Consider the following 17,867-nt stretch of genomic DNA (forward strand, 5'->3'; position numbering starts at 1 on the left):
TTTTTGTCATCCCGTCGTTGAATCAACCTCCTTGAGAAGCAGTCAGTGAGACTAACTTTACGTTACAGAAGTGAGCAGCCATAAGACACCCAGAGCACTTAAAATCAATAAAGCCTGAAACGCCCGTTAAAAAATGGGCAGAGGATATGAGCAACAACTAAAACCAACAACAGCAAATCCAAATGGCCAATAGACATTCTATAAAAGGAGCACAACTTCACTAGAGCCATGAAAAGCAAACCAGCGCAAGACTATTTAGTGTTTAATCCATCAGATTAACCAAATTTGAAAGATGTTGTTTAATAGAGATAGTGAAGATGTGGGGAAATGGAACTCCATATTCTGCTGAAGGCAACGTAATTGGTACCACTTTTAGGCGCTAAGTATCTTTCAAACTTCGAAATGCATATACACATCCATCTAGGAATTTTATTTCTAGAATAACTTTCAAAAGAAATACCAGCACATTTGCCAGTAACGTACATACAGTGTTCATCTTTCATAAAGCAAAAAAACAAGAGGAATTAGCTGCCCCCCACAGAGGACTAGTTAAATGAATTATGAAACGTGTACATTATGAGCAGTGTGCAGCTGAAAGAAGGCTTTACAGCTGATGTGGAAATACCCCTGTGTTTTAATATTACGAGAAAAAAAGTCAGGTTGCAGAGTAGTAGGTGTAGTTGATGAATAAAAGCCTACTTATGTATGTACACGCACAAACAGGTTGTGAAACAATGTCCGTCAAATTGCCAACAGCCGTCACCTGCAGAAATGGGCTTGGTGGCAGCAGCTGTGACTTTGAAGGGTCAATTTTCACTTTAACTGTGTACACTTCATATGATTTGAAAACTTCTCCATAAAGAAGATAGCTTTTGCCTCTGATATTGGTGGACCGGGTACTTTTGATCATCTGTCTTACAAGAACAACCAGAAAAGCTGACACGATGTAAAAGGCGGTGCTGGGGGCAGCAGGAAGCCAACAAGTCGGTGAGGCCCTGGAAGAGGCTTGGGACCCAGGAGGCTGCACGCAGTGCTGGGTTTTGCTTTTCCGCCACCGGGCTGTGCAACTTCCTGAGTCAGCCTACACAGGGCGGGCAAAGGTGGGTGGGGGATGGCATGGCCCATACTTCAGGTTAGGACCCCAAAGGGTTGCACCCTGGGAAGTCAAGTAGCCCGTGCATACCTGCAGCCCAGCTTCCAGTTCATCCCCAGAACATCCTTGACACTGAACTGAGGCCAGGGAAGCACAGACATCCTCGCTGCAGGAAGGTGGTATTGTCCTCAGCCTCTGGGTGTGTCTATGAATGAGAGGGTTTTCAGAGAGAATATTTGTCAGCACACAGGCACAGCAGGGGCAGGGGTGGGGAGGCTCCCTGGAGGAGAGGGCATGTGCTGCAGCCCTGGGCAAGGTGTGGGCTGTGGGCCTGCTGGGTTCACAGGAGGATACGCTCCTAGCTGGGCTCTGGGGTGTGAAGGAACATCTAGGTCAGTCAACTGGCCCCTAGAATTCCCCATGGACTGGGAACCCTTCTTCCCGACTCCTTGGCAATCACATGACCTTTGCTCTCATCTGCAGAGATGACCAGAAGAAACCGCTATAGTCTGTTAACACTGGAAGACATCTTCAGGACGAGAAAAGTCAAGGGTCACTGTTAAGGGCAATAGCTGTGCCCCTAAAAACCCTCAGAACAGCACCTTGATGGGACCACCTGGCATCTGAGCTTCCGTCAGTTCCTGCGACATCACCGAGAGCTCCCCAATGTTCAGAATAGTAAGATTTGATTTGGGGAATTTCTGGCCATGTTAGACTTGGTCATCCAAGCCAATCCTTGGGTTGAAGACAAGCAGAAAAGCTGGCCAAATAATTTTTAAGTTTTTGACTGGGGCATCAGAGAACTAGCCAGGAATAAAGAACAACAAGACTGAGGTTCAGGAGAAGACAGCAGTTCAGAGACGTGGGCCTGGATCTGGTCACTTTTGCCCTGAGGTGGTTGAAGAGCTTAGCAGTGCATTTGCCATGCTGGAGGGAGGTGTGGGTGGAGCAATGCTGGGGCGTCAGGATGCCCGTGGTCACCTCCTATACTTAGGTTGGAGCTCTAAAGTCTGCACTCTGGGAGTAACACTGAATCACAGGGAAAGTGAAAAAGAAAAGAAAAGAAAGGCAAAAGACAGCATTCACCAGGCTGTAGTCTCAGGCTGAGACATCTAGGGGCTTAGAGAGTCTCAATTTTTGAAGACAGTTATGTAATGCCAGATTGCTAGTCAGCCAGGAGCCTCAAGGGAGTAATGAAAATCCTGTGGGTCTCAAACTATTTCTAGAAGTAATTTTCAAATACAGTGTCTAGTAAACCATCAAATTTAGCCCGAAGTGATAGGAGACACGATTAATAAGAATAAGCAAAAAGAACAAACAATAGCCCCACAGGGGATCCAGAGATTAGAATTTGATTAGAAAATGCATCCTTAACTTCAGTCCAGGCCTTTTTCCACCTGGACAGGGCAGCCTGGAGACAGTCTCCATACGATGAGCAGTGTGTCGCTTCACACAAGATGCAAGAAACTTAACTGAGAGTAATTCCATTGACCCTGCTCTCTCTTGTGCTACTGCAACCATGTGTTTTATTTCTACCAAAAGTTGAAGGCTTCTGCAAAGGGTTTATTTAATTTTCCTTTTTCTCTTTCCCTTTCTATTTCTCCTCTCTTTCTTTCTTTCTCTTTCTTTCTTTCTTTCTTCCTTCCTTTCTTTCTTTCTTTCTTTCTTTCTTTCTTTCTTTCTCTCTCTCTTTCTTTCTTTCTTTCTTTCTGTTGTGGACTGAATGTTTATGTCCCCCCACCAAATCTACATGTTGAAGCCCTAATCCCCAATGAGATGGTATTTGGAGGTGGGGCCTTTGGGAGGTGATTAGGGTTAGATGAGGTCCTGAGGGTGGAGCCCCTATAATGGGTTCAGTGCCTTTATAAGAAGAGATACCAGAGCTCTCTCTCTTTGTCATGTGAGGACACAGCCAGAAGACAGCCATCTGCAAGCCAAGAAGAGGGTCCTCACCAAAACCCAACCATGTTGGCACCCTGATCTTGAACTTCCAGCCTCCAGGACTGTGAGAAACGGATGTCTGTTATTTAAGCTGCCCATCTGTGAGACATTGTTATAGCAGCCTGAGCTGACTGAGGCATTTTCTTTTTTTCCTTTCCTTTCTTTCTCTCTCATCTTTTTCTTCTTCATATTTCAGTCTTACTCTTCTTTCCTCCATGGTCGTCTCAGCCATAATGTTACCACAGCTGCTGCATCTCAAGAACTTCACTGGCCAGGCAGGTTTCCAGGTATTTACACAGAATATTGGCTTTCAGACTGTTTTCCCCCAGGTGAATTGGTGCTTATTTGATTTAACTCCATTGTATTTCCTATCTGGTTTTATAAATCAGATTTCAGTATTCCCAAGTATGATTTTGCTATTCGCACTTAGGTAGCACCTCCTTCTTCAGCATCATTTCATTTCTAATCAGTTTCCTTTTCCATATCTGTATCTTTGTTGGAAGATAGATTTTAATAGACAACAATCTCTTAAAATAGCATCCTATACTTCGTTTATTCCTTCTCTCACTTGGACTTGACATACACACTGTGAGATAAGTGTCACGATCTTAATTTTACAGATGAGAGAACTGAAGTTTCTAAATATGAAGGGACTGATCTCAGGGCTTCCTGCCTGCTAGGTCGGGAAGGAGGATGGAGGGCTGAGTCTTTGGACCCCATGGGTTTTTATGGTTGATGAGGAAGAAACATTTCAGGGAAACAAATTGATCCCCCCAGAGCCAGCATTTGAAAAAAAGGCTTGATACTTGTCTATACTTTGTAAAGAAGACTCTCAGAACATAGAGTTTTAAAGTAGACTTATTGTCATAGTCTTCTGTGACCGTAGGATCAGTGTTGTACTGATAAATGTTTAATAATTTCTTGGGCAGGTGGAGGTGCCAGCTGACTTACAGAGCACGTGGATTTCTGTCATGTAAATAGCTCCTCTGTGGCTGATTTCAAGCTACCAACATGGTATCACTGAGGCAGAGTTGGGGAGAGTAGCTTACTATTGTATATTATCTCTATCACACAGACACAATAGACATGTGTCCTCAGGAGCATAGGTACTAGAAAACATAGAAGTGGTGGGTTTTGAGTGTTTATTACCTTTGTTTTTCTCAAATTAATCAATTAATTAATGGCTGTGTTGAGTCTTCGTTGCTGAGTGTGGGCTTTCTCTAGTTGCAGCGAGCTGGGGCTACTCTTCCTTGCTGTACGTGGGCTTCTCACTGCAGTGGCTTCTCTTGTTGCGGAGCACGGGCTCTAGGCACTCAGGCTTCAGCAGTTGTGGCTCGCAGGCTCTAGAGTGCAGGCTCAGTAGCTGTGGCACACGGGCTTAGTTCCTCTGTGTCATGTGGGATCTTCCCGGACCAGGGCTCAAACCCATGTCCCCTGCACTGGCAGGTGGATGCTTAACTACTGTGCCACCAGGGAAGTCCCATTACCTTTGTTTTTAATATAATTCAATTATAAGTTTATATAACCTCATTCTTCACGATGGCTGTATTTAACAACCAGCTCATGAGACAGCTGCAAATCCAGCCACTGGCTCATGGGATCTGTAGGAGCTGGCTTCAGCACCCTGCTGCTTAAGACGCTGGGAAGAAACTGATACAGGAGGAAAGACCAGGGCACACAATTCAATGCCAATCCAACTGGTCAGGGGTGTTTCTGCTGTAGCACACTAACTATAACTACACCAAGGGGCCTGTCTAGCCAGGTAATGAACAGCTCAGTGAGGACTGTTTGGGAAGATGCATCCAGCGCTTACCTCTCTTGTCCTGAGTCACTGAATTTCAGGAGGCAACTGCAGCTTCAGGCTCTGAAACTGCAGCCCATCTCTCCAGTGGGCAGAGTCAAATTGTGCCCCTGGGAGGAAGTGAGAATAGAAATAATAGAAATGGAAATCAGAATTGGAATAGAGAGCATGAAAAGGCCAATTGAGATCCACGGATTTGCCACTTCTGTAAATATTTACATGTGCTGATTATATTTGTAATCATCGTCATGCGTGTGGAAATGTTTCACCTGCTGTTTGTTTAAAACATTCAAGAGCAACTGATACTGTCGCCTTGTGATTTTAATTAAATGTTTAGGAGAGTTTGAGTTTGCAATCAAATTTTAGGACATCTGATTTAACTTAGAACGTGTTGTTTACCAGCTGTGAGAGTCGTGCTTGTTTAGAGAAGTTGTTCTCAAAGTCTGGTCTCCAAATTCTCAGGAACTCTGAGGGTGGGCAGCAAGTGTGTTTTAATGAACCCCCCAAGGGGTCCCGATGCATGCTCATGTTTGAGAACCATTGCTCTACAGGGATTGTTAACCCCTTAAGGAAAGTAAATTGTATATTAGATAAAACACCAAAGGTAGCGGACATTTCTCTCAACACTAAGCCTCTTGGACATTAAGGAGTCTATCTATGCTCTTACTGGAGCTTTTCTCATCAAACCCTTGGTTCTCCTCTGAGCCTCACACATTTTTTCCTTTTATAAAGTGCAGGATGAAGACCAAATAATAGCTGTTTCCTTCCTAGGTTTGGGGATAGGGGTTCTGGGATTGAAATCTGCCATGGAGTTCAGGCAGTGCCAATGCTAGGATCGTCCATCAGGTACTGATTTTTACTTTTTCCCTTTCCATTTTCCTTGCCCCTGTTCTAAGCAAAACATCAAGTCCTAATGTTGCCTTATCACCTTTTGCAAGGGGGAAACTGGGCACTACTTAGAGTTAGTGGCTTAGAGCATGTGTGTGTGTTGAGTGGGGCAGTGTATATGCATATGTGTTTTAAATCCTTCCCTCATTGAACAGCTGATGCTGGGTGGACTGATGGGAGGAGGGAGAGTCCAGGAGAAGAAAGAGGGCAGGGAGGGTTTTGGGGCCATGATTTAGTGTAGACCCATGCCCCAGGTCCTAACGGCACCCTGCAGAGTGACAAAGTCTCTGAGGAAAATGGTATGGTGGCCCAGGCAGACATGGCTTCCATCTTCACCAAAGGGTGATGCTGGCCTGCATCCCAGGCTGCGTGCATGCTGGGAAGGGACATCCATGCCTGTAAGTCCCTGAGACCTTGGCACACCCAGTGTAGGGGGAGGGAGGGAGAGTGGCTGAGGGGAGGGAGACTGAATTTTTTATCGCCCATGGAATGATAGCTCACAGCCAGATTTGAGTGGGTCTGGAGAAAATAAAGAAACGTGAGCTTTCTTGCACACAGTTGAAAGTGTGGTGAAGACTTTCATACCAGCTTCGGTTAGTTTCCCAGGGTCCTTGCCTTCCTCCGCTGCATGTTCTAATCCTCGCTTCTTTCCCCAAATGTATTATCCCAGATGAATACCCAGCACGTTGAATCTGTCCCTCCCATCTGTTTCTCTGTCTTTAGACAGAATATTATACAACTTAAGCTAAAGCGAAAACACCAATAAGGCTTGAAACCTTACACTTATTTTTTTTTTTTTTGGTATGCGGGCCTCTCACTGTTGTGGCCTCTCCCATTGCGGAGCACAGGCTCCAGATGCGCAGGCTTAGTGGTCATGGCTCACGGGCCCAGCTGCTGGGCGGCATGTGGGATCTTCCCGGACCGGGGCATGAACCCGTGTCCCCTGCATCGGCAGGTGGACTCTCAACTACTGCGCCACCAGGGAAGCCCTGAAACCTTACACTTTTTGGTACGTGCCTCCTTACCACGAGGTGGTTCCTGTATGTTCGTGGTACAGAGCCCTTAATACCCAGGGCCAGGGGGGTCTTCGGGGAGAGCATGGGGCATCATGGCTGACTCAGAGCTCGGTGACACAGGTCACCCCGCTGTCCCCACTCCCAGCCTTTGGTGTGGTCAGAGCCCTCAGTGACCAGGAGCTCCATGTTCTTCTGAGGCTGGTTTTGAACAAATGTTTGTGCCGGAAGCACAGGACATGCTGGGTGGAGGAGGTGTGCTGACGATGGGGTACTTTCTTCTTGGAATGGTCAGTATTTTTCTTACTGATTCCTATTTTTAAATGTTAGAGAAATGAAGTCTGTCATATTTGTAGCAAAAATATCTTTTTGGTTTGTCATTTGTCTCCCAACTTCATTTGATATATTTTTGTCTACATAAAAGCATAAACCTTTTCCACAGTCAACTACAGTATTTCTCGTCCTTCATGGATTTTTCCATTGCCTTTCTACCTAGTGAGCTTTTTCTCACATTGAAATTTGTTACCTATTAATCATTTTTTTTCACCTAATTGCTTTTATGGTTTGGCTAATATAAAACTAGGTGTCTTTTGGTGCGTGCAATACAAGTCAAAATGTAAGTTGTTTTCTTTTCCTTAACTACTTAACCAATATCCCCTCAGTATTTGTTGAATAATCCATTCCATTTTCATTGGTATACTTTACTTCTTTTCTCAGAAAGATAGCTTGATTGAGGCATAATTTATATACCATAAAATTCACCCACTTTAAGTGTATGATTCAATACATTTTAGTGTTCTGTAGAGTTATGCCGTCATCCCCATAATGGAACATCTCCAACACTCCCAAAACATCCCTTGTGCCCATTTGCAGTCAGACCTCACTGCCACTGCTCCCCTAGTCAACCGTGGATCTACCATCTGTTTCTAGGGATCTGACATTTCATATTAGTGCTATCATACACTGTGTAGTCTTTTGCACCTGGCTTCTTTCATGTAGCATGATGGTTTTTAGGTTCATCTGTATTGTAGCATGAATCATTAGTTTGTTCCTTTTAGTCATGGCATAATACTCCATGGTGTGAACATATCAGATTTTATTTGTCCATTCATCAGTTGATGGACATTTGGGCTGTTTCTACCTTTTGGCTATCGTGAATTTAGCTGCTCTGACCATCGACATACAAATCTTTGTGTGGACGAACGTTTTCATATCTCTGGGGTAGGTTCTTAGGAGTGAACTTACTGGGTCATATGGTAAGTTGATGTTTAACTTCTTAAAGAAACTGCCAAGCTGTTTTCCAAAGTGTCTGTGCCATTTTACTTTCCCGTCAGTGGTATATGAGGGTCCCAGATGCTCTACATCCCTATCAGCACTTGTTCCTGCATGCCTTTTAAAACATTTATATTTGTTTGTTTTTTCTATTTTAAATTGGTATAGTTGTCAGTCTTTTTCAGGTTATGCTTTAAGAGTAACTATGTTTTAATTTCCTTCCATAGTGAGGGGAATGCAGACTGCCGCTTCCCTACTTAATACATTCTTATCTCAGGTCATAGTAACACCCACGAAAGTTCAATTCCCCTAAACTATATATATATATATATATATATATGTATATATATATATATAAATTATTTCTCATCCCCTCTCCAACTCCTAAGCAAATTTTGAATTCAGAGCCAAGTAAATTTTGGCTTTGAGCTTACTTCTTTGGGCTTTGGAGATGATGAAAACACCATGAAAGTTTCCTAGTCTTAAAGTCCTTTTGGACATTGGGGCCAGAGCAAGGCTTTTCTCCTTGTTAATCAGTTGGGGTGTGTGGAGGGGTTCTTCATTCAGTACTTTGCTCTGTGATCTTTACCCCAGGTTTGGCGCTGCCCCCAGAAAACTGTGGGCTGTTCGAACAGGACCTGGAAGGCCTGTGTCCATGCAGAGATCCGGGACGCCCTGCCTGCCTGCTGAGCTGGGTGTACCCAGCTTGCAGCCGGCTCTTTGCACCTGCTGGGCATGCCTTGCCTGTGCTCGGTCACAGTGTCCTTGAAAACACTGGGTTTCTCCAGTGTGGACTAGAACTTTTTGTTCTGTGTTGTTCCTCCTCCACAGACTATGTGCCAGCTGACCAGAAGAATTAGGCACAAGGCTGAAGAATCCCCTGCATGGGTGACTGTCCCTTGGTCACTGTTTCTTGCTGAGTGGCGTCTCCAGGACTCTTAGTTGTCTCACTGCAGTCTTGCAGAGTGCAGGGTGGAGCAGTCATGAACGGGCATGATTAATTTCATCAGCGGATCTTCATTTCTGCAAAGTCCTTGTGGAGACCAGGCAGATGGATGTAAATGGGGCAAGAGGTGTTTCACCATGGGTGCTCCAACCCAATTGCCCTGCACTCAGCATTTCTCTGAGGATTGTGCCTGTGACAGCACCTTCCTTCCAGAGCTTCCTGCGGGGGACATTGGGATACTTTGGGGAAGAATTTTATAGACTATGAAGAACGTTCTCCTTTTAAAAATACAGCTCACATACCATTACCATGTATTTCAAAAAATAAACCACTTCATCTATGCTAGTGGAATTTTTAAAACAGCGAGATATTACATATGTGTTTTTGTATATTTCTATTGTGAAATGATACACGTTCAGAAAAGTTCAGAAAACTTATGAGCCATGCGGTCATTAATTATGAAAAACCAAACCCCATGAACATCACCCAGTTCAAGAAACTGCACGTGGCCTGCCTCTGAGGGCCCCCCACTTCCCCACCCCGGCTCCCTGCCCACCACCATCTCCTTATTCACCCTGCAGGCTGCTCAGATGTTCATAATAATTACTTCCTTACCCTCTCAGCACCATCTTCAAACACTATCGTTTAGTCTTGCCTGTTTTGTTTGTTTAATGGTCTTTTTTGATGAACAAAAGTTCTAAATTTCAACACAGTCCAGGTTGTTCAGTATTTTCTTTGATGGCCAGTGCTTTTTATGTCCAGTTTAAGAAGGCTCTGCTGACCAGAGGTCTTGAAGGCCGCCCGTATTACTTCGTAAAGCTCCATTGTTTGACCTTTTACACAGAGCTTCTCAGCCATCCGCCCCCAACCGTGTGAGGCAGAGACCAGGGCTCACATTTGATCCCAATGCCTCCATACGACTCACTGGAAAGATTCCACTGAGCTGCAGTACCACTGTCCTCAGAAATCAAGGGTCATTCTTGTATGATGTCATTCTGAGATTTCTAGTCTGTTCCATCAGCCTGTTTTCTTTTAATCCTTGTGCTAATATCACACTGGCTTAATTCCCAAGCCTTTATAATAAATCTCAGTAGAACAAGGTCCAGTAGAACAAGTCTTTCCACCTTCAAGTTTCATGGCTGCTCCGTTGCCATGAATTTTAGAATCAGCTTGTCAAGTTTCATACACGCGCAAATGTTGGAAATGTGATTGGAATCACATTGAATTTATAGATCAATTTTAAAAGAATTGACATCTTTACAATATTGAAAATTTCAGTCCATAAACATGGGATATCCCTCCATTTACTTAGGCCTTATTTAAATTTCTTAACGCTGTTTTTTGTTTTGTTGTATAGATTCACACCTCCAGGTGTGCCCATAGCCATCTCTTTGTGTGTTGAGCACTGACCCATAACACTCGCCCCTATTCTCGAGATTCCTTCTCCTCCTCCTGTCCTGATTTGGGTTTGAATCTTGACTAAACAGTGAGAGGATGGGGCATATCTCTCTCCTCTCCAGGCCTCAGTTTCCCCATCTGTAAGGTAAGGACCCTAGTGCCTGTATCATAGGTATGAGAAGATTAAACAAGAAAGTACACTTGATATGTTTCGTTAGAGTCTGGGACATAAGAAGAACTCAGTTAATGTTACTTTGGAAAACAGGACCAAGGAAACAAGCAACCTGCAGGATGGGTGCTATTCAGAGGGAGCTTGTATGCTGTGTGGACCAGTCACACAAGAGATGGCCTGGGGTCTACTTTCTGGAGGGGGTGGTTCTGGAAGGATGGATGGATTTACATATGGGACTAAGGGCAGTCCAGGGCTCACAGTCTGCACCCCAGCCCCAAGGAAGTTCAGTGGCTTTTAGCCCACTGGTTGGTGAGCAGAAAGGCAGGTGGAGGCGGGGTTGTCATCCGGATGCAGGAAGGGGCGGCTGGCCTGGTGCTGGTGTTCTGACCCTGCAGAGGGCTGTGTTTCAGCCCAGCTCAGCCACTAGTTGAGGTCGCCATGCATCACGCAAGCTCTCACCCAGCCCTTTGTCTTCTAGTGAGGACAGGATTCAGGCTATACTCTGGGTTGTAGTAGCAGCAGGAGAATGGACTCACTGACTGCTCCTGCCATTTATAAGTGGGACCTAGGTGACATCATACATCTAACTTCAGGGGAGGACCCAGTAACTCTGGCCTGGCCTCACAACATGTTACAGTGTGTCAGGGAATTTTACAAGCTACACTTTAAAAATCATAGTTGTAATGATGTTATGGAAAGCGATAGAAGGCAACGAGGGTCAAGGAGAAAAATAGCAACAGAAGAGGTGCAGGCACGGGGAGTTGCTATTTTAAATGCCCTGAGAAGGGACAAAGTGTGGTAAACAGGCAGTTTTTTTTTTTTTTTTTTTTTTGAAGAACCTGGACTTGGGACGTTTCTCATAGGAGAGGTATTGTGTCTATGGGAGGAGCTTGGAGAAAGGGGAGCAAGCGGGTCCACCCAAATGCCCCTGAATTCTTCCTGAAGGGGTCCACGTGCCTTGGGAAACCAATTCTCCCCCGTGACACACTTACTGAACAAAACCCAGTTTGCCAAACAGACGCCCACATCCTGGAGTTGATGCTGAAGGAGACTGGAGAAACAACTTCCTGCTGAAATGTCTTGGATCTGGGTCTGACTTTCAGAGCTAGGGCAGAACATCAGATAGCTTCTCAGGCCCGTGGACACCGGAGACCATGGGACCCAGAGAGGATGGCAAGTAGCCGGGGGCCAGGGACCCTCCACCTCCCGCAGCCCTGTCTTTCTCAGAACCTTCAGGGGACTTCTGGCTGATCTGTGACAGATTGTCTCCTTGAGTAAACTTTAGATAGGCTCCTCTGGGCCTTACCCTGCTCTGTCCTTGACCTTTCTAGCCCAATTTTAGCAAGAACCCTGCTAAGTAAGTTTAGAGAGAGTCCCCCCATCCCTTATATCTGATCACCCTGCATAGCTGATCAAGAATTTAGAGCAGGCAGATGCCACAATCAGATCTGTGTCTGTTATTTGTTATTTGTCACTCTGGCTCCAATGTGAGCATGTAAACACCAGTAGACATGTTGCCCCAGTTATCCAGGGGATAAATAATGGTTTCCTGACCTGGGGTGTGCAGTGCAGTTGGAGAGAAATGGATGGATTTAAGAATATTTGGGAATTAGGGGAGACATGGCCCGCTGGCTAAGCAGCTCCTTTTAGGCTGCTGACCTCAGGAGGATGAGGTGGGGGAAATCTCTGTCCCCTTGCAGAGTGGGGCTGCCCAGGTATGCAGCTGTGGGGTTCCAAGGAAAGGCTCAGGCTACCGAAATTTCTAGGAAACTGAAAAGGAGGCTCAGATGCATCAGTGTAGAAAGACAACCTGAACATAAAAAACAAAAGTGCCTTGGGGCTTCCCTGGTGGCGCAGTGGTTGAGAGTCCGCCTGCCGATGCAGGGCACACGGGTTCGTTCCCCGGTCCGGGAAGATCCCACATGCCACGGAGTGGCTGTGCCTGTGAGCCATGGCCGCTGAGCCTGCACATCCAGAGCCTGTGCTCCGCAACGGGAGAGGCCACAGCAGTGAGAGACCCGTGTACCACAAAAAAAAAAAAAAAAAGTGCCTTGTAAAATCCAAACTTTCTTTCTATTCCCTGGATTCCTATTCAGTGCTGTCAATGGGCTTACACACCATCATCCTCACTCACTCAGTTGTAATCAGGTGTAGGAGTCCCATTTGATGCTCTTAAAAAAAGACAAAACAAAATAAGAACCTTGACTTGCTAGTGGGCACACCTGCACTTAATGAGAGAGTCCACTCCAGTGTTCTTTCAGGAGTTTCACTGGGGTCTGGGTGTGGCTCTGCCAGATTTCATCTGGCTGCTTCTCCATTGTGGGCACTTGATTCACCTCCAATTTCTCATTCTCACGCTTGGCCGGGCCATGGTTGGCATGGCAGCTTGAAAGCCTCTTATCTAGACCATGGAAATCATTCACAGTGTTTGACCCAGTAGTGTGGTGCCTGGGAAGTTATCCCAAAGAAACAACTGAAAGAAAAAAATAACTGCAGGAAGACGCTCTTTGTGGCGTTCTCTATGACAGGGAAACAATTTCAATTGGCTGGCAAGGTCAACAATGGGGGCAGCCCAAGTGTATTGGAGAACAGTAAAGAGGGTAGTTTCAAAGGCCATGAAAACATGGCAAACATGGCAAAATGCCCTCATAGCTCCAGTGAAATGATAAGCACACCGTGATTACACGCATGAAAAACTGATGTATAAAACCTAAGGAAAACACCATTGGTGCCAAGATGGGAATATGGGCAGTTTAAGTTTTTCTTTGATAAACTTAATTTTAAGAATACTTAGCTGTCTCTTACAATACATAGAATTCAGGAAAATGATAGTAAACAACATTGTCATTTAATTTGGGGGCAGTTATTTCTCTTGGATACCTTCACACTGACCACAGTTTTCAAGTTAGCCTGAGTCTGAAACATTTTCTGTTGAGTTTTGTGTGTGTGATTGTATTTATATTAACCTCTTACAAATACTATATCAAAATTGGCATAGATAACACAGCATGATTCTGGAAAGGCATACCATTAAATGAGAAACAACATTTAGCAGCAAAACCCAAAACCAAAACCAAAACAGTCAGTGTACAGAGAGCTCCCTTATTTAACATCAGATTCTATTTAACACCAGATCCATGGCTGACACAATGTTACCCAATGTTGAAATAAGGCAGGGGACAGTTTATTGTTCTTGTAACTTGTGTAGAAGCCATGCCCATTTGGTTGGGAGTGTTGGAACTCCACAGGCATGAGTGTAGGCACAAGACAGATTTGCGGTCCACAGAGCTAAACCGTGGGAAGGGAGGGAGGCGGGTGGGCCCCAGGGGCACCGATGCCCAGGCTGGCATCATCTCCCCCAACCAGTGCGCTTTCTTGTTTTCCACTAGTGAACTTGTTTTCTTTTGATATTGTTCAGCCCTGATTTAATGTATGCCATATTACATCTCGATGCAGAAGGCGAAGTTAGGAGCAAGCTTTGAAGACAGCAGGTGGGATGGCCTATCCCAGTAGCAGTACCTCGTCCCCTACCCACCCATAACACACCGTGCCCACTCATTCTCTTTCTTTTATACACACACATGCTTAAGTGTGTGGGCTAGCACACACGCACACACAACACACACAACACACACAAAACACACACACACACCTGTGCAAAGTGTGAGCCCTGAATGGGCCGTTCTCGTGGCATTGTCCCATGATGTGAGAACTCGGAAGGGGACAGCTTTTCCACCGTGAAAGATAAACCCTAGATCAGGTCACTATCTGTACCACCCAGGCTACTAGTCATAAGCTGAATGACTTGCTCAAAGTCAGGGACCTGGGCTGTCATGGTCACCACTTTGCATCCAGCATCTGAAACATTCAGTCTTGGTCAATGGAGGCCCATCCCTGAAAGTGCATCTCCTCTGATGTTTTTGCATCTCTGATGCTGAGGACCAGTCCCAGGCCTCAATGTTCCTTGGCTTCCCTAATTCTGAAAACCTTTATTCACCCCAACAATACCCTTGAACTGCTGAACCTCATTGCCTACAGCTGCTTCCTCTCTGAGCTGTGAGATCCAATGCACCATGTCTTGTGTCACCCCTGCTCTTCTAGCACTCTCATTTCCTTGGAACTGGAAGATCCTCACTCGACATAGCTGAGCCCTTTGGTCTAATGGCCCTTCTAGTTTGTGAGTTCTTGGTGAGTTCTTTCCCTGCAGAATTGATGCATAATTTTAACCATGGTTTGCCAGCATAATTAAGGCCTGTGTTGCCTTTCCTCTGCAACCTTCCCAAACTTGCATCCAATAACCCCGCTTCTACTTCTGGAATTAAGATGGTGTGCGTTGCTTGATGAAATCTCCAGCTTCATGGATTGGGGACAAAATCACAGTCCTCACTGCCATGTGTCCTTAGTACAGATGAGTCCTCCACGTCTGTGGCCCTGGCCAGCTGTCTGTCCTGCTCCTGCAGTGCTTTCTAAGCCATTCTACTTTCCTCCAGGGTCCTACTCTTTTTTCTTTACATCTTTCTTGGTTGATGACCTTGCCTTCACCCCTGTTACAAATTAGTACTGTTAAGACTGACTTTCTACTCTCATGTCAATCAACTGGTCTACCTCTGCACCTTCCTGTCCCCTCCAGGGCCGGGCTGCACTCTCACTGTCTGGGCATCCTGTCAAATGCAGATTATGAGTCAGCAGGTCTGGGGTACATTTTAACAAGCTCCCAGGTGAGGTCATGGCTACTGGTTCCAAGATTTCACCTGAGAAGCCGAGTGTTTGTGAACATCTACTTCTTGTTTCCTTAGCATCTATTCATCCCTCCCTCCTTCCACCATCAATCCATGTGATTCTGGGGAAGCTAATTCCACTATCATCTTGCTTCTTGGCAAGGTCAATATTTCATCTTGTGCCAGGGACCACAGTGACTGTTCACAAGTGGACATGGTCCCTGTTCCCTGCGTGGAGCTCAGGGAGTTTTGGAAATTCTGTGACACAGACCTGTTTCTTCTGGATGGTTGATGTGAGGTTGTGACTCTGGTAACAGAACTGCCATATTTTTTGCTCCAATGAGGCAGCATCTAGAGAAGGAAGGTAACCCATGGAGAGAGGCAGGGCCACGATGTCCCAGGGAGGTGGGGCAGAGCTCCCGTCACACGGGCCTGAAGCCTCTCTGCCCTGGGCTTTTGTGTGCAGAGAAGCAGTGTGTTCTTGCTCTTAGTTTAGGCCCATTGGCTCTGGTTTTCTGTTACACGTGGCTAAAAACATCTCTGATGGAACAAGAGACATTGCATAGGAGTGGTGAGAACAGATTACTAAATAATTCTGAGACAAGCCATTCAATACAATAAAATCAAATCTCTTACACCATATAACATTGCTAAGCAAATTATAATTAATTAATGGTTGACATAGAAACCATTATTTTCATATCCACCCATTTTCTCATGTTTCCCCAGCTCTTCTCTTGCATATGGAAATGAATCTCAGGTCTTCTCTTTACTGGTTGAGTTTTCTGCAGTGCTGTCATTTTTTTCTTTAAAAAAAAATTGTTGTTTTTTGGCTGCATCGGGTCTTATTTGCGGCACTGCAGGATCTTCGTTGAGGCATGTGGGATCTTTTGTTGTTGTTGTTGTTCCGGCGTGTGGGTTTTCTCTCTCTAGTTGTGGTGCAGGGGCTCCAGGTTGTGTGGGCTCTGTAGTTGTGTCGCAAGAGCTCAATAGTTGTGGCGCGTGTGGGCTTAATTTCCCTGTGGCATGTGAGATCTTTGTTCCCCGACCAGGGATCAAACCCGCGTCCCCTGCATTGGAAGGCGGATTCTTTACCACTGGGCCACCTGGGAAGTCCCATCTGCAGTGCTGTCTTAATTAGTCATCCCTCTGCTGATGGGAAGGCAAGCTTGAGCTGCAGCCCATGGAGCACCACACTGGCCACCACAAGAAGCAGAAGTAACACCGTCCTCTGCTTCTCTCATTAACTCCACATGGCAGGCATTGCACACGTATTAAACAGAAAAGGAAACTCAGAAATGCAAAAGGGCTCACCTAAGCTCTCTTGGGGTAGATGTGGCAGAGTTGGAATATCAATTCAGGAAGCTCCTCCAAAGCCATTCTCTTTATGGTAAACATTTGATGATCTCTTCCACCCTTCCTTGGGCCGGGGAAGCACCCTGTCCCCTCCACAGGGGCAGACACACTGATCCTCCTAATTACAGGGTGAACACAGGACCCAAGATAGCCAGTCAGACTGCCTCTCAGAAGTTTGCATCTTGAGCTAACACACAGTGGGGAAGCGTTAGAGCTGAGTCGTCCTGTAGAATGTCCCAAAGAGCTGGCTTATGTGGCTTCTACTGACCACCCCAGGCTTCCCAAGTCCTGGCTGCCCAGCTTTTCCATGACTATGATCTGCCAAATGGTCTTCCAATAGTTTTGGTTTGTTTTAAGTACGTTGGATTCAATTGCTGTTGCTTGCAACCAACGGGCCATATTGATATTCTCTTCTTGGTCAACAGTATTTTCTCCCAGAGGAAATATCAAGGAGACAATGGCTCTCAAGATGGGTTTTGGAGGTAAGCAGGAGTTAGTCAGTTACAAGGGGGTGGGGTTGAGAATTCCAGTTAGCAAGGAAAGCATACTTATAAGCACAAGTGCTTCAGGGAACCTCAAATATTCTGGACTGGCTGTCATGTGGTTAGGAGAATGACCTGTGTTAGCCAAGAATGAGTCAGGAATGCAAACCCACTATGCAAGTTATGGAACAGGGAATGAGCCCTTACACAGTCTGGGGTTGTTGGAGGGTGTGCATGGGTAGACAAGTTGGAGCTTGCAGGCAATTCCAAAGTGGGACCTTGAAGAGGACCCCACAGAGGAAGATGCAATGCCACTTTCTCTCTGTGGCTCCTACGTGGGTTTGCCGTGAAGCGTCTGGTGATCAGCAGCAACAGAGGAGAGGGAGGGCAAGCTGGAACTTTCTGGTACTTCCAAGTCTCTTCATTACCTTATCTGATCACACAGATTTTCAGGGAGTCAGTGAAGAACACTAGCCTGCAACCACAAGGAAGGGAATGCTGGGGACACCACTCTCAGCCTGACCTAGTCAGCTAGAGTACAATCAAGCACATGACCTGACCAGATTTGTAGCATTTGGAGGTAACTCAGCACCAGAGTGAATCCTGCAGCAAGTTGGGAGAGGCAGAAGGTGCCCATGGGAATTACACACATCCCCGAGAAGTGAGGAAGGATAGCAGAAAGGGAGGGTGTTATGGTCTCAAACTTTGTGTCCCCCCAAATTCATATGTTGAAACTTAATGCCCAGTGTAATGGTATTAGGAGGTGGGGCCTTTGGGAGGTGATTAG

Source organism: Phocoena sinus, chromosome 6 (genome assembly GCF_008692025.1).
Source record: "Phocoena sinus isolate mPhoSin1 chromosome 6, mPhoSin1.pri, whole genome shotgun sequence".
NCBI lineage: Eukaryota > Metazoa > Chordata > Mammalia > Artiodactyla > Phocoenidae > Phocoena > Phocoena sinus.